Genomic DNA, 13148 nt, shown 5'->3' with positions numbered 1-13148 from the left:
AGGGTTGCTTTCTAGTCTTTTTTATGGTTTCTTTCACTGTGCAAAAGCTTTTAAGTTTCACGAGGTCCCATTTGTTTATTCTTGATTTTATTTCCATGATTCTAGGAGGTGGGTCAAAAAGGATCTTGCTTTGATGGATGTCATAGAGTGTTCTGCCTATGTTTTCCTCGAGGAGTTTTATACTGTCTGGCCTTACATGTAGGTCTTTAATCCATTTTGAGTTTATTTTTGTGTATGGTGTTAGGAAGTGTTCTAATTTCATTCTTTTACATGTAGCTGTCCAATTTTCCCAGCACCACTTATTGAAGAGGCTGTCTTTTTTCCATTGTATATTCGTGCCTCCTTTGTCAAAGATAAGGTGCCTGTATGTGTTTGGGCTTACTTCTGAGTTCTCTATTCTATTCCATTGATCTTCCTTTCTATTTTTGTGCCAGTACCATACTGTCTTGATCACTATGGCCTTGTAGTATAGTTTGAAGTCAGGAAGCCTGATTCCACCAACTCCATTTTTCCTTCTCAAGATTGCTTTGGCTATTCGGGGTCTTTTGCGTTTCCATACAAATCATAAGATTTCTTGTTCTAGTTCTGTGAAAAATGCCATTGGTAATTCGACTGGGATTGCATTGAATCTGTAAATTGCTTTGGGTAGTACAGACATTTTCACGATGTTGATTCTTCCAATCCAGGAACATGGTATGTCCCTCCATCTGTTGGTGTCGTCTTTGATTTCTTTCATCAATGTCTTAAAGTTTTCTGCATACAGATCTTTTGCCTCCTCAGGCAGGTTTTTTCCTAGGTATTTTATTCTTTTTGTTGCAATGGTGAATGGGAGAGTTTCCTTAATTTCTCTTTCTGCTCTTCCGTTGTTAGTGCATAGGAATGCAAGAGATTTCTGTGCATTAATTTTGTATCCTGCTACTTTACTAAACTCATCAATGAGTGCTAGCAGTTTTCTGGTAGTCTTTAGGGTTTTCTATATATAATATCATGTCATCTGGAAAGAGTGACAATTTTACTTCTTCTTTTCCAATGTGGATTCCTTTTATTTCTTTTTCTTCTCTGATTGCTGTGGCTAAAACTTCCAAAACTATGTTGAATAATAATGGTGAGAGTGGACACCCTTCTCTTGTTCCTGTTCTTAGGCGGAATTCGTTCAGTTTTTCCCCATTGAGAATGATGTTGGCTTTTGGTTTCCCATATGTGGCTTTTATTATGTTGAGGTAATTTCCTTCTATGCCCATTTTCTGGAGAGCTTTTATCATAAATGGATGTTGAACTTTGTCAAAAGCTTTTTCTGCAGCTATTGAGATGATCATATGGTTTTTATCATTCAATTTGTTGATATGATGTATCACGTTGATTGATTTGCATATATTGAAGAATCCTTGCATCCCAGGGATAAACCCCACTTGATCATGGTGTATGATTTTTTTAATGTGCTGTTGCAGTCTGTTAGCTAGTATTTTGTTGAGGATTTTTGCATCTATATTCATCAGTGATATTGGTCTGTAATTTTCTTTTTTTGTGACATCTTTGCCTGGTTTTGGTATCGGGGTGATGGTGGCCTTGTAGAATGAGTTTGGGAGTGTTCCGCCTTCTGCTATATTTTGGAAGAGTTTGAGAAGGATAGGTGTTAACTCTTCTCTAAATGTTTGATAGAATTCTCCCATGAATCCTTCTGGTCCTGGGCTTTTGTGTTTTGGGAGATTTTTAATCACTGCCTCAATTTCCGTACTTGTGATTGGTCTGTTCATAGTTTCTATTTCTTCCTGGTTCAGTCTTGGAAGATTGTATTTTTCTAAGAATTTATCCATTTCTTCCAGGTTATCCAATCTATTGGCATATACTTGCTTGTAGTAGTCTCTCATGATCTTTTGTATTTCTGAGGTGTCCATTGTTACTTCTCCTTTTTCATTTCTAATTCTGTTGATTTGCATCTTCTCCCTTTTTTTCTGATGAGTCTGGCTAATGGTTTATCAATTTTGTTAATCTTCTCAAAGAACCAGCTTTTAGCTTTATTAATTTTTGCTATTGCTTCCTTCCTTTCTTTTTCATTTATTTCTGCTCTGATCTTTATGATTTCTCTCCTTCTGCTCACTTTGGGGTTTCTTTGTTCTTCTTTCTCTAGTTGTTTGAGGTGTAAGGTTAGGTTGTTTATTCAATAATTTTCTTGTTTCTTAAGGTAGGACTGTATTGCTATAAACTTCCCTCTTAGAACTGCTTTTGCTGCATCCCATAGGTTTTGGGTTGTTGTGTTCTCATTGTCATTTGTTTCTAGATATTTTTTGATTTCCTCTTTGATTTCTTTAGTGATTTCTTGGCTGTTTAATAGTGAATTGTTTAGCCTCCATGTGTTTGTATTTTTTGCAGTTTTTTTCCTGTAATTGATATCTAGTCTCATGGCGTTGTGGTCTGAGAAGATGCTTGATATGATTTCAATTTTCTTGAATTTGCCAAGGTTTGATTTGTGACCCAAGATGTGGAAAATGTTCCGTGTGCACTTGAGAAGAAAGTGTAGTCTGTCGTTTCTGGATGGAATGTCCTATAAATATCAATTAAGATGAGATGGTCTCATGTGTCATTTAAAGCTTGTGTGTCTTTATTTATTTTCTGTTTGGATGATCTGTGCATTGATGTAAGTGGGGCGTTCAAGTCTCCCACTATTATTGTGTTACTGTCGATGTCCCCTTTTATGGCTGTTAGCCTTTGCCTTATGTATTGAGGTGCTCCTATGTTGGGGGCATAGATATTTACCATTGTGATATGTTCTTCTTGGATGGATCCCTTGATCATTATGTAGTGTCCTTCCTTGTCTCTTTTAATAGTCTTTACTTTAAAGTCTAAATTGTCTGATATGAGTATTCCTACTCCAGCTTTCTTTTGACTTCCATTTGCATGGAATATCTTTTTCCATCCCTTTACTTTCAGGCTATATGTATCCCTTGGTCTGAAGTGGGTTTCTTGTAGGCAGCATATAGAAGGGTCTTGTTTTGGTTTCCATTCAGCCAGTCTGTCTTTTGGTTGGAGCATTTAATCCATTTACATTTAAGGTGATTATTGACATGTGTGTTCCAATTACCATTTTCTTAATTGTTTTGGGTTTGTATTTGTAGGTGTTTTCCTTTTCTTGTGTGTCCTACTTAGAGAAGTTCCTTTAGCACTTGTTGTAAGGCTGGTTTGGTGATACTGAATTCTCTTAACTTTTGCTTGTCTGGAAAGCTTTTGATTTCTCCATCAAATCTGAATGAGAGTCTTGCTGGGTAGAGTATTCTTGGCTGTAGGTTTCTCTCTTTCAGGACTTTCAGTATATCCTGCCATTCCCTTCTGGCCTGCAGAGTTTCTGTAGAAAGGTCAGCTGTTATCCTTATGGGTTTTCCCTTATATGTTATTTGTTGCTTTTCTCTTGCTGCTTTTAATATTTTTTCTTTGTGTTTAATTGTCATTAGTTTGATTAATATGTGTCTTGGTGTATTTCTCCTTGGGTTTACTCTGTATGGGACTCTCTGTGCTTCTTGGACTTGGTTAATTATTTCCTTTCCCATGTTGGGGAAGTTTTCCACTATAACCTCTTCAAATATTTTCTCAGACCCTTTCTTTTTTTCTTCCTCTTCTGGGATGCCTATAATTCGAATGTTGGTACATTTAATGTTATCACTGAGGTCTCTGAGACTGTCTTCTATTCTTTTTATTCTTTAATTTTTTCCTGCTCTGTGACAGTTATTTCCCCCATTCTATCTTCCAACTCACTTATTTGTTCTTCTGCCTCTGTCATTCTGCTGGTTATAGCATCTAGAGTATTTTTAATTTCAGTTATTTTGTTATCCATTGCTGTTTGTTTTTCTGAGTTCTTATGAACTGTTTCTTATACTTCCTCTATTTTGTTATCAAGATTTTGTATCATTTTTACTATCATTACTCTAAATTCTTTTTCAGGCATTTTTCCTATTTCCTCTTCATTTATTTGGTCTTGTGGGTTTTTTTCCTGCTCCTTTGCCTGCATGGTGTTTCTTTGTTTCCTCATGGTTGTCCAAACTTTTGGGGTTGCCTGTCCTGGCGACAGAGGTGTTTATAGAAGACTGTCCAAGCCTCAGACTAACGTCCAAGTGTTGGGTTACACAAATACTAAGTCTAGGAAACATATACATGTATAAGACACACAATTACTGAATACATTAGGACATAAGGCTCTGGAAAGACCTGACAGAACCCCAGTGTGCTATCAGATATTCAAAGAGAAACCCAGCAGAAATTGACAACTGAAACAGAACAAATCAGAGACAAAAGCAAAAGCAAACAAACAAACAAATAACACCTTACACATACAAACACTAATCCAGGGAGATTTTGTAAGGTAGGATCAAATATAGAAAAGAGCTAGAGTACCACCAGACAGAATGGAGATTCTCAGAATGAAATTAGACAATTGTACTAAGAACTAAGATAAAGACAAAAACCTAATATTAAATACCAAGGTGGTGCGTCATCTGGAGAACAGAGCAAGGAATCTGAGCAGATCGATAGTGTTGCTTATAAATATGTTAAGATAAAATAAACTAAAAGTGGATGGAAGAAAGGGGAACAGAAGAGCGTAGTGTGATTGGAAATATGCAAATAAAAAGAAAGGAATAGAAATGTATAAAAGATAGGGATGAAAGGAAAGTATGAGAGATATATTGTCCATACTACCAAAAACTTAGCTAGAAATAGAAGTATACAAAAAGGCAAAAAAATAAAAATAGAATAAAAAATAGCATTAAAAAATTATGTTATAAAACTTGTAGCTCCTTTAGGACTAAGATGGTAATTAATAAAGGAAAAAAAAATCCAGAACTGATCCCAGAATGGACCAGTTCAATAGGATTGATACTAATATTTCTGTTTCCTTAGAGTCTCAGCTGTAAGTGTCCTTCTACTTGCCTTGGGTTTTTTTGCATTATTCTGTGGCCAGCAGAGCTTCCTTTATTGTTCGTCTGTAAGCATCAGTATATGGGGAGGGAGAAGGTACAAATAGTGGCTCCTTTCCCTGGGAGTGAGTGAGCAGTGGCGCACTGCTGTTTCAGTCGGGCTTGGAGGTGCCTGTTGCAGAGGGACGCAGGTGGCTCAGGTGTAAACAGAAAGTCTCAGAGTTGGGCCTCTCTCAGGTTGTTTTTTTTTTTTTTTTTCTTGGCAGCCTCCCTGCTGCCGTTGTTCCAAGGGGTTTTAATCCAGCCCAGCCCGAGTGCCTGAGGGCACTTGTTATCCCTAAGCGCCTTAAGTGGCCCACAGGGCGTCTCTCCACTGCCTGTTGCAGAGGCCCCGAAAGAGAGAGAAAGAGGCTATGCGCGCGGCTCCTCCCTGCTGCCCGTGAGCCTGCAGCCTCCAGCCGCCATCATGGCCAGGCAGCTCCCAGGGGCAGGCACTCCTCGCTGCGGACCTCTTCCCTCTTGTCCTCTCAGTCCGTCACCTTACTGGCAACAATTTTTCTCACCCTGAACCAGCTCTCCAGTTCCCACGCTCCCGCTTCCGGACCCTCCGTTCAGCTGTGGATCAGCGTCTCAGTCAGGGAATGCTGAGCTGCGGTGCATACCCTCCGTATGTTTCTCACTCCCTCCCGTCTGCCACAACTCCGCCGCTTCACCCTCTTTGAGCCGGTTGTCGTAGATGCCTCCCTACCGGTTATGTCGGGCTCCTTGCGGTCCTTTCTGGTGTCCAAGGTCGTCTGCTGGTGTTCAGCTGGTTCTCTGTGGGAATTATTGCATCCTTCGGTGCATTCCCAATGCGTCTGTGGAGAGGGATGCATTCCTTGTCCCTCTACTTCGCCGCCATCTTTTTCTCTCTGTATTTATTTTTAATGATTATTTTCCCTGCATGCCAATCCAACCTGTGCTGCCAGCCCAGAAAGAGGGGCTGCCATTTTCTGATTGGGTTCTTTGTGTGTGTGTTTTTTTTTTTTTTTTTTTTGATGTTGAGCTATATAAGCTGTTTGTATATTTTGAAAATTAAGCCCTTGTCAGTTGCATCATTTGCAAATATTTTCTTGCACTCCATAGATTGTCTTTTCATTTTGTCAGTGATCTCCTTTGCCCTGCAAAAGCTTTTAAGTTTAAGTTGTTTTTTGCTTTTGTTTCTATTACTATATGAGACGGATCCAAAAAAAATATTGCTGTGATTTATGTCAGAGTGTTCTGCCTATGTTTTCCTCTAGGAGATTTATAGTATCTCATCTTACATTTAGGTCTTTAATCCATTTTGAGTTTATTTTTGTTTTTGTTTAATTTTTGGCCACACCATGCAGCTTGCTGGATCCTAATCCCCCAATCAGGTAACGAACTGGTGTCCTTGTCAGTGAAAGCACAGAGTCCTAACCACTGGACTGCCAGGGAATTCCCGAGTTTATTTTTGTATATGGTGTTAGAGAATGTTCTAATTTCATTCTTTTACATGTAGCTGTCCAGTTTTCCCAGCACCACTTATTGAAGAGACTGTCCTTTCTCTATTGTATATTCTTGCCTCCTTTATCATAGATTAATTGACCATAAGTGTGTGGGTTTTTTTTTCCTGGGCTTTATATCCTGTTCCATTGAGCTATGTGTCTGTTTTTGTGCCAGTACCATACTGTTTTGGTTATTGTAGCTTTGTAGTATAGTCTGAAGTCAGGCAGCCTGATCCTCCAACTCTGTTCCTCTTTCTTAAGATTGTCTTGGCTATTTGGTGTATTTTGTGTTTCCATATAAAATTTAAAATTATTTGTTGTAGCTCTGTAAAAAATGCCACTGGTATTTCAATAGGGATTGCACTGAATCTGTAGATTGCCTTGGGTAGTATGGTCATTTTAATAATATTGATTCTTCCAATCCAAGAACATGGTATATCTTTCCATCTGTTTGTGTCGTCTTCGATTTCTTTCATCAGTATCCTATAGTTTTTTTGTTTTCTTTTCTTTTCTTTTTTTTTTTTTAAACCAACTCAAGGACTTTTGTTTTGTTGTGTTTCATTTTTTTTTTTTTTTTTTTTTTGGCTGCACCAGGTCTTAGTTGCGGCATGCAGGATCTTTTTTTGTGGCATGCGGGATCTAGTTCCCTGATCAGGGATTGAACCTAGGCCCCTGCATTGGGAGTGTGGAGTCTTAACCACTGGACCACCAGGGAAGTCCCAGTATCTTACAGTTTTTGGAGTACAGTTTTTTTGGCTTCTTAGGTAGGTTTATTTCTGGCTATTGTGCTCTTTTTGATGCTATGGTAAATGGGGTTGTTTCTTTAATTTCTATTTCTGATAGTTCATTGTTAGTGTATAGAAATGCAACAGATTTCTGTATATTAATTTCGTATCCTGCAACTTTATCAAATTTATTGATCAGCTCTAGTAGTTTTCTGGTAGTGTCTTTAGGATTATCTATGTATAGTATCATGTGATCTGCAAACAATGATAGTTTTACTTCTTCCTTTCCAATCTGGATTCCTTTTCTTTTTCATCTCTGTTTACTATGGCTAGGACTTCTGAAACTATGTTGAATATAAATGGTGATAGTGGGCATCCTTGTCTCGTTCCTGATCTTAGAGGGGTTGATTTGCTAATATTTTGTTGAGGACTTTTGCATCTATGTTCATCAGAGATATTGACCTTTAATTTTATTTTCTTTCTTTCTTTTTTTTCTTGTAGTGTCTTTGTCTGGTTTTGGTGAGTGATGGTGACCTCCTAGAATGAATTTGGGAGTGTTCTATCTTCCACAGTTTTTTGTATTTTGAGGAGGATAGGTATTAGCTCTTCATTATATGTTTGGTAGAATTCCCCTGTGAAGCCATCTGGGACTTTTGTTTGCTGGCAGTTTTTCTTATTACAAATCCAATTTCACAACCAGTGATCAGTCAGTTCAAATTGTCTGTTTCTTCTTAATTCAGTCTTGGGAGGTTGTATGTTTCTAGAAATTTGTCCACTTTTTTCTAGGTTGTCTAATTTGTGGGCATATAACTGTTCAAAGTATTCACTCCTGATTTTTGTATCTCTGTAGTATTGGTTGTTATTTCTCCTCTTTCATTTATTATTTTGTTTATTTGGGTCCTCTCTTTTCTTCTTCCTGAACCTAGCTAAAAGTTTATCAATTTTGTTTATTTTTCAAAACAATAGCTCTTGGTTTCATTGCTTTTTTCTATTTTTTATCTCTATTTTATTTATTTCCTCTCTGATCTTTATTATTTCCTTCCTTTTGCTGACTTTCAGCATTTCTATTATCTTTCTAATTCCTTTAGGTGGTAGGTTAGGTTGTTTATTTGCGATTTTTCTTGTTTCTTGAGGAAGGCCTGCATCTCTATAAACTTCCCTCTATTTTGACCTATAACTATATGTCTTGTTTTAAACTGGTAGTCATTTAAGTTCAAACACATTCTAAAAGACCTACATTTTTTATACCCCTCCCCCACATTTAACTGTAGTTATAGTTGCTTTTACAATTCTTTGCTTTTAATCTTCATACTGGTGTATTTAAGTGGTTGATCCTCAGTCCTTACTATATATTTACCTTTCATAGTGGGATTTTACCTTTTCCTATAAATGCTTCTTTGCCACTTAGAGAGGACTCTTTACATTTCTTTTAGGATAGGTTTAGTATTTTTTTTTTTTTTAGGATAGGTTTAGTATTAATGAATTTGTCTGTCTGAAAAGTTCTTTATCTCTCCTTCTATCCTAAATGATAATCTTGCTCGGTAAATTATCCCAGGTTGCAGATTTTTTACTTTCAGCACTTTGAATATATCATGCCACTCCCTTCTGGCCTGCAAAGTTTTTTCAGAGAAATCAGCTGACAGCCTTATGGAGATTTCCTTGTGTACGACTCTTTGGGTTTTTTTCTTGGTGCCTTAAGAATTCTCTCTTTTTGCCATTTAAATTATGATATGTATTGGTGTTGGTCTGCTTGGGTTCCATCTTGTTTGGGACCCTTTGAATATCTGTCTCCTTCCTCAGGTTTGAGAATTTTCCAGGCATAATTTCCTCAAATACATTTTGATCCCCTCTCTCTCTCTTTTCCTTCTGGGACCCCTAAAATACAAATGCTGGTATGGTTAATGTTATCCCAGAGATCTCTTAAATTGTTTTCATTTTTTAAAATTATTTTTCTTTCTGCTATTCTGATTGGATGATTTCCATTATTCTATATTCCACACATATCTCTTATGTGTCCTTCTGTACCACTTAGCCTGCAATTCATTCCTTCTAGTGTATTTTTAACTTCAGCTATTGAATTCTTCATTCCTGATTGTGTCTTTTTTATATTTTCTACTTCCTTGTTAAAGTGTTCACTGTGTATATCAGTTCTTTTCCCTAGGTCAGTTAACATTTATCACCAATATTTTGACTTCTTTATCTGGTAAATTGTTTATTTCTATTTCATTATTTTTCCCCCAGGGGTTTTCTCTTACTCTTTAAATTGAGAGTAGTCCCTCTGCCTTTTTAACTTTCTCTACCTCTGTGAATTTAGTCAAAACAGTTACCTATTGTGGTCTTGAGTGAGTGTTCTTATGTGAGAGCATTCCTATACAGACTGCCTGTACCCAATGCCTTTGGTGGGAAAGCTGGATTTGATGTGGATGCAAGTTATGTCTTTCCTGGGTGTGCTGGGTGTACCAGGTTACCATCTTGGTAGGTGGTGAGGCTGAAGACTGAGAGGCTAAATCTGGTGTCAGGTGTGAAGCAGGACTTCACCTCTGCTTAGCGGCTGTCACTGCCCTATTAGGGGTAGGCTCTGATGCCAAGTTGCTGGAACAGAAGCCCTAAGGGCTGGGCCCAAGCTAGCTTTGTTCCCTTTAAGTGTGTGTGTTTTCCCTCTCCTTGGACCAGGACGCTTGCCCCATGGGGGTTAGTGCTGAAGCAAGTGGGACTTATGTGGGCTCTTGGCTTGGGATGGCCACAGACAGAGGTCCAGTGCTCTGCCTGTGCGTGCACCTGTGGCTCTGCTCAGACGTAGCCTCAGGTGCAAATCCTCTTTTTCTCTTACAGCCAATCACTGCCACCAGCCTCCACTGCCCCCGCTGTTTTGGGCAGGCAGGGGCCACATAGACTCTCAGCGTGTATGGGGGTAGGCTGTGGTAGAGCCACCACTGTCAGAGATATGGGCTGCTTCTGAGGTGTTGCTTGAGTTAGTACCAACAATGGCCTCCACTATCCCAACCAGGCCCAGCCCTGGGACTGAGTCACCTCTGTGTCCCATTGTCAAGTCTTTTTCCTGGTCATGGCTGCCCCAGGTCCAGTGCTGCACTGTGACATGGAGTCAGCGGGGCCAAAGTGTCTGCTTGAGTTGGGCTGAGACATGTGGCAAGGTAGTTGTGGGAAACTCTGTAGACTCTAGAGCAGATCTCTCTCCACCCTATCTCACAGGCAAGCCAGCACACCTGCGCCCCTCATGAGCAGAGTCCAAGCTCCCCACCACCCTCCGGTTAGTCCCAGTAGTCCTCCAACCAGCCAAGGAGGCTTGTCTCCCTCATGTAGGATCCCAGGACTGGGGCACCAAATCTGTGGTTTGAACTACTCACTCCCCAGGGCAGGGATCTTTTTGTGTAATCTCTCTTTGCCTCTGAGTTCCCTCCCAGGGGCACAGATCTTGACCCAATCACATTTCTCCTCTTTCTACCCAATTACATGTGTATCTTTTTTAAAAACCTTGGTTATACAGGAGTCCTTCTGCCAGTTTCCAGTTAGTTTTCAGGGAAAATTTTTCCACATTTAGATGTATTTTTGATGTGTTTGTGGGGGGAGGTGAGCTCCACATCCTCTTACCATCCTGATCCAAACTCAAGATTGATAGTTTAATTAACTTTATTATGCTGGTTGGAAAAATCTTGCAAGATCCAAATGAATTATTAATTATTTAATTTAAAACTAATTATTTAATTTTAATTGTATCCCAGTATTAGAAATATGTGGCACTTAGGAGCCTACCTGAGGGAAAATACTCCTGTGAGTTCACTAGAATTCAACTTCTATTTAATCTAGAAAGCATAAGGTATTATGCTTATCAACAGGAACTACATGAATGCAACTATGAAATACTTTATTGGGAAATATAAAAAATGAATTATTTCAATTAGAAAATGCAAAAGGAGACTATTAGCCTGCTGCCATATTAACTACTCCATGCCGTAAGAGACAACCATATTCCTGATTGGAAGTGAAAGCTCTCTATGTGATTTTTTTTTTTTTATCCAGCTTTGGGGTTTCAAAGTTTCTTGAATTTGTAATCGAGGTTTTTCATCTATTTTAGAAAACATTTGGCCATAATTCTCTGTAAATATTTCTTTTTTCCTTATTCTTCTCCTTTTCTTAGATTCCAATTCTACATTAGACCTCTTCACTATCTCATATGTTTCTGATGCTCTCTTCTGTATCTTCTATTCTTTTTTCTTTCTCTTGGTTTGATTTCCAATTTGTTATTTCTGTCTTTTGTTTTGTTTAATATGCTGGCAAATCTATCTAAATTGTTAATTTTAGATAATGCACTTATTTCCAAATTTTCATTTGATTATTTTTATAGTCTACAAATCTCTACTTACTTGAACATATTAATCATAATTATGTAAAATTCATTGTCATCTAACTCAAATATCTGGATTACCTGTAGCCTAATCTTGTTCTTCAGTCATATCAGAATATCTAGTCATTTTTTGTTTAAAGTTATTTTGTGTTACAAAGTTCTAGAGGCTCTAGATGATGTTATCTTCCTCCCAGGATGATTCATCCTTCTTCCACTAGGCAAACGAATGACAGGTGATCATCTAACCCAGTCAGGGGCTGTGTTGAGATGATAGTTCAGTCCTGTTAAGGCTCAATTTACCTCTGATTCATCCCTGCCCTCCTGGGTTTTCAACAGAGGGCCTGGTGTATTCTTCTGCCCCTGGTGAGTCCCAAACTCTAATTTTTGTATCATTTTACCTCTCCACAGTCCTTTCCCTTTAGAATCTTAATCCCTCTAGTTCTCATTGCCTTAGCAACTCTCCATTCCTTTAAACAGATAATTTTCTTCATTTTATCTAGTTGTTTATGGTGAAAGCACTGTTTGCATCTCAATGGATGCAGAAGTCAACAAAGGAAATTAATTTACTGGCATAAACCCACAACTACAGACAGAATAGGAGTTAAATGTCCTTCTTTTTCCCTAGAAGTTACTAAGATGTGTTCCAATAAAATAAAAGAGAAAACAAAAGAAGAGAAAACCAAATCCAGAAAACAGGTGATCAAACTGAAGAGAGAGGTAAAGGAAATCTCCAGAATGAAGATGAAAGATTCTAACTTCACAGCTGTTTAACAGGCCTAGAGAGCAGTAATTCCAGATGGATCATGTTAAAAGGATCTGGGAGAGAATCCCCAAAATGAAATTAACAGTGTACCTGATGTGTTTGAACATTTTGAAAGGCAATTTAGACTACTATTACACGTCACAAACATGGAAAATGAAACAAACATTTTTAAAAGATAATTATTAATTGAAAAGAAAACAAAAAATTGTGCTAGAAAGGAAACCATTATATGGCTCAGTTGTAAAGAGCATTTAAAAAGTCATAATAATGAAATTCTTGAATAGTGAAATTATCAGTTATGATAATGAAATCCTATTTAAAAGGACGAGAGAAAGGAAGTGAATACGGGGGGAGGGGTAAAAAAAAGTAGCTAAATTATTATCTTCCATAGAACCTAAAACTGAAAAAATGAACTGGTTTTTTAAAGGTTATTTTAAAAGATTTGGAGATAGATATCAAAACATACTGTTAAAAGAGAATGAAGTTACTGCCTCTGGAATCCAGAGTTAAGTGTAATTGTTTTCAAACTAGTGTGAGGGCAGAATAATGACATTTTGAGATATGCAAAGACTCAGAAGTTTACCTTCTAGACATATATTTTGGAAAAGTTATTTGACAGCGTACTCTAACAGTTATATAGAAAACCAAGAGATAGGAAGACACGGATCTAATGACCAATGAATCCAACTCAGAAGACCAGTGGGAGGAAATGCTAGGATGACAGCTATCTGTCAGGGCTTTAGGGTACAAAGTAGTCCAATTTACAGTAGGCAGGCAAGAACATCTCCACGGGAAAAAAAATGAACTCCATGGAATAGTATGATTGAAAGGATGGAAAATCTTTTTACTATGGTGAAGTCACACTATCTTTCTGTCAATAAAAAA

The sequence above is a fragment of the Hippopotamus amphibius genome, chromosome 3 (assembly GCF_030028045.1).
Source record: "Hippopotamus amphibius kiboko isolate mHipAmp2 chromosome 3, mHipAmp2.hap2, whole genome shotgun sequence".
Classification (NCBI taxonomy): Eukaryota; Metazoa; Chordata; class Mammalia; order Artiodactyla; family Hippopotamidae; genus Hippopotamus; species Hippopotamus amphibius.
The sequence above is the reverse complement of the archived record's forward strand: the minus strand, read 5'-3'. Positions refer to the sequence as shown.